The sequence below is a fragment of the Panthera pardus genome, unplaced genomic scaffold (assembly GCF_024362965.1).
Source record: "Panthera pardus isolate Hobbes unplaced genomic scaffold, ASM2436296v1 HiC_scaffold_10, whole genome shotgun sequence".
NCBI lineage: Eukaryota > Metazoa > Chordata > Mammalia > Carnivora > Felidae > Panthera > Panthera pardus.
The window spans coordinates 8,242,108-8,246,829 of NW_026526655.1; the positions used below are offsets into that span (position 1 = coordinate 8,242,108).

At 51.1% G+C, this 4,722-nt stretch overlaps 1 pseudogene; it reads right to left on the reverse strand.

Annotated features, from left to right (window-relative positions):
• Positions 1 to 441: 441 nt before the first annotated feature.
• Positions 442 to 2,114, reverse strand: LOC128772530 (stromal membrane-associated protein 1-like; annotated as a pseudogene).
• Between the last annotated feature and the right edge of the window lie 2,608 nt (positions 2,115 to 4,722).

The window sequence follows — 4,722 nt, forward strand, 5'->3', positions numbered from 1 at the left end:
GTCACAATCTGTGAGATCATGATCTGAGCCCAAGTCGAGAGTCAGGAGGTTAACGGACTGAGCCACCCAGGTGCCCCCACATCACATTTAATCAGTACAGACCAACATGGTCAATCAGATAATTCTTTTTAATTTTTTTTATTTGTGTGTGTGTGAGAGAGAGAGAGAGAGAGAGAGAGAGAGAGAGAGAATCTTCATCAGGTTCCACGCTCAGCACGGAGCCCGGTGCGGGGTTCGATCCCATGACCCTGGGGATCATGACCTGAGCCGACGCTCATGACCTGGACGCTCAACCGATTGAGCCACCCAGGTGCCCCAGTCAGATAATTCTTAATATGAACAAATGGGGAAAAAGAAAAAAAAAGTACATAAGTAAACATGGGAACGAGATGTGTTTTAGCAAAGAATGTCAGGTTCTGGATGTAACTTGCCCCGCAGTTTTCATTTCCACAGCTGTGTGCCGAGAGTCTGAACGGATGAGCTTCCTGGCCAGCCTGCTGTTGTGTTGGGGGCTGGCCAAAACCCACTGCAGGGTTCGTGCTACTGATACCCGTGCCAGTCATTTGCTGATTCATCTGCGAGAGGTTCTACTGGGGCCGTTGAGCTTGCGGCAGGCCAAGCTCACCCGAGGGTGTGCCCCTCTGTCCTACGGTTCCTCCTTGGGGGCCGACCACATTTGAAGGAAGTGACATCACACCGGTTCATGTGTTTCCTATAGACCCGCTGGGCCTGGGCATGCCCACCATCAGGCTGGCGCTCTGTCCCATCACATTTCCTAGAAGACCAGGAGCTGCAGGTGGAGGCACAGGCGTGCCCGTCGATGGAAAGCCTTGAAAGACAGACGGTGCTCGGGAGGCAAATGGCATATTTGTGGGTCCCATAAGCACACCAGGAGTACTCTTCTGCCGAACGGTTCCACACAGAGAGAAGATGGAGTCTTTGGAGCGTCGCTTCTTCCCCACCTCTTCTGACTTTGTAGCTTGCTGAGTGAACAGATCGAGCACCCCAGATATTAACGTAGACAGAGTGGCAGCAGCAGGTATAGAGGATGTCCCCGGAGCTGGGGGCGTAGACGGTTGGAGGTAAGGGATTCGAAGTCATTGGTCCAAAGGTGTCCAGATCATCACTCAGGGCTGGCAGCGCGGTTATGTTCCCATCGGTCACTGGTGCCTCAGCAGCGCCATCAGGTCCTAAAAGGTTGGCAGTGGGCTCTGCAACTTTTTTAGCGCTGGTACTTTTATTTTCAAATTTTTTTTAATGTTAATTTATTTTTGAGAGACAGAGAGAGAGACAGAGTATGAGCTGGTGAGGGGCAGGGAGAGAAGGGGACAGAGAATCTGAAGCAGGCTCCAGGCTCTGAGCTATCAGCACAGAGCCCGACACGGGGCCCGAACCCACAAACTGTGAGATCGTGACCTGAGCTGAAGTTGGATGTTCAACCGACTGAGACACCCAGGCGCCCCAATATTGCATTTTTAAAAAAAAAAGTTTTTTAATGTTTATTTATTTTTGAGACAGAGAGAGACAGAGTGTGAACAGGGGAGGGGCAGAGAGAGAGGGAGACACAGAATCTGAAACAGGCTCCAGGCTCTGAGCTGTCAGCACAGAGCCCGACGCGGGGCTCGAACTCACGGACTGCGAGATCATGACCTGAGCCGAAGTCGGACGCTTAACCGACCGAGCCACCCAGGCGCCCCCCCAATATTGCATTTTATCGTAGTATTTCTTCTTTTCATATTCGTCTCTGACAAAAAAAAAAAAAAATTCCACTGCTTGATCTACCCGTGGTCTTCAAAAGTTCCCTGGAAGATTGGCTGTATAGAATAGTCTTGCTTTACTATTTCCCATATCTCTCGCATGCCCTGTATCTGTCCTGGTGTCCACTGCGTCTAGGTTGACTGACTTGACCTTGGATAAATGAACCCCAAGATTTCTATGGATTCCAGCACATCTGATGCAAATAAACACACCAATATTCCAGGAAGCCCATGGAGGACCTTTGAGCTTGCGGTTCACGCACTGTGTGCTGTCTTCCTCCCTCAGCACCTTGGACAGGAAGAGCTGGCGCTGTCGTTCAGCCTCTGAGCCTCCTCATGGCAGGAGCACGTGGCCATCTCAGCAGCGGGGTGGGGACCCCTGGGCAGTTTCGGCCGTGGCGGTCACGGGCAGGAGCTGGGCGGGGTGAACGCACCTGGAGCCGTCAGGACCGCAGGTGGACTCTTTTTCATACATTTTTAGAGGTAGAGTTGCAGGGCCAGAGAGAGAGAGAGAGAGAGAGAGAGAGAGACATCTCTATATTTTGGTATCTGCTGCCAGGTTTGTCTCCGGTAATGCTGTAATTCTCATCCTTGGCGAGGAAGCCTGTTCCCCTCTATCTGAGAGGCTGCGTGCGGCGAGGAGGGTGTCCTGTATGCCTCCCAGATAAACGTGGGGAGAAGCGGGGACAACTTAGAGGCTTAGAGAGGGGGAGGAGGGGTCCGCAAAGGGTGGCAGCGTGGAAGACTGGTTACACACTCGGGGGGGGGGGGTCGAGCCTACCAATAAATATGCTGAAAATAACAAAAGGCACATTTCTCACTCTCAGGAAGGGATGAATGAAAGGGGATGAATGCCGTTGTTGGTTAGATTGGAATTGGAGGAATGACCCTGGGATCATGACCTGAGCTGAAATCAAGAATTGTGTGCTCAACCCACTGAGCCACTCAGGTGCTCCAAAGAACTGCATTTTATTTATTTATTTATTTATTTATTTATTTATTCGTTTGTTTATTTAATTTTATTTATTTAAATGTTTATTTTTGAGAGAGAGAGAGAAAGAGAATGAGAGGAGGAGGGACAGAGAGAGGGGGAGACACAGAATCCGAAGCAGGCTCCAGGCTCGGAGCTGTCAGCACAGAGCCCGACGGGGGGCTCCACCTCAGGAGCCCTGAGATCATGACCTGAGCTGAAGTCGGACGCTTAACTGACTGAGCCACCCAGGCGCCCCCAAGGAACTGCACTTTAAAATGAAAAAAAAAAAAAAAAAAATAGGAGGAACAAATTTGACTGTTGAAACAAATTTCTAACTCCCCTCCTCCTCCCACCCTAACCAACCCCCAGAGGTAACCACTGTTCACTTCAGAATCAGACGCAGGAAGAGACTCGGAACACAGCCGCCCCTCCCGCCAGGCCCTGCTTCACTCCCCAGCCCGTGAGTTGCACGCTGGCCACGGCAGGGTGGGGGGCTGCGGGAGAACCTCAACCTGTTCTCCCGTCCTCAACTCCATGGAGGGGACTACGTGTCCCCCTTCTGCAGACTAGGAAGCTGAGGTCAGAGGAGGGAAGGGACTCGTCCAAGGTCACACATCCAAGTCCTCGCTTTTGCTGCAGCCGCCCTCTTTCACCGCAGAATGACCTCTGCTCGGGGAAAGAGCCAGCCTGGAGCCAGGTGGGGGCTGGGGTCCTCCTGGGTCCCTTTCCTGAGGGAGAGGGGTTCAGCCTGACTGAACTGGTTCTGCCCTAATAAAGTCCTGCTTGTTGCAGCCTGCTCTTTCCATCTTTGTTTACAGTGCTTGCACACAAACACACTTGAGAAGTTCATGGGAACATGAGTGGCCGGAAGGCAGGATGCTAGCCTGAGGGTGGACAGGGCCTGCCGGGCCACCTACACGGGGATGGGGCCTGCCTCCTTCCTGTAACTCCTCTGGCCCTCTGTCTCTCTCTGCGTACTTCTCCTCCCAGGGGGTGGAGAAGCCTCTACATTATTGTCTCTTGCTGCCTCAGAAGAGAAATACTAAAAATCCCTTCATTTTTGCTCAAGAGGTACCAAGCTTCTGAGACATGCACCTACTTTCTTTTATTTGAAAAATAGTTATCAGGTGCCAGCTAAGTGCTTTCTGGGCACTCTACATCCTTATTTCATTTAATCCTCTCATGACTTCATGAGTAGGTCTGTTGTCATTTCCGCTTTACGGATGAGGAAACTGAGGCATAGAAAGTCTAAGCAACATGCACCCCTCCCCAAGAGCTTCAGAACAGAGGTTATAAAACTGCATCCTTGGAAACTCACCTCACAGCCTCTGAGCTGCAACCACATGTCCTAACCCCTTGGAAGGCACCAAGCCCTAACTAGGAAACTCTTGAATTTTTTCCAAAAGTTCCAAAGCCAAATGGGTACCGATGCTGCTCTCCAGGGAAAGGCACTCAGTAGCTGCCCATGGGCTGGGAACATGGAGGGAACAGACCAGCCCATGGAAAGTGACACCTCTAAGCAGTTCAGGGCCACTAAGAACCAGGCAGGGCGGTTCTTGAAGACAACTCATAACCCAGCGAGGGAGAGGCAACATGGGCTTGAGAAGGGGAACCAGGCTAGGCATGGCCACAAAAATCCAGTCTCTGAGGGGATGAATAATGCATGTGGACATTTATTTTTAAGTCTAGACTCTTGAGGGGCACCTGGGTGGCTCAGTCAGTTAAGCGCCTGACTTTGGCTCAGGTCATGATCTCACGGTTCATGGGTTCGAGCCCTGCGTTGGGCTCTGTGCTGACAGCTCAGAGCCTCAAGTCTGCTTTGGATTCTGTGTGTGTCTCTCTCTCTGCTCCTCTCCTGCTTGCACTCTGTCTCTCTGTCTCTGTCTCTCTCTCTCAAAAATAAACATTAAAAAAATTTTTGAGTCCAGACTCTTGAAATTTGATTGTCTTTGGAAATGGGGGATGTAGTGTCAGAACCATAGAGTAAAAGGT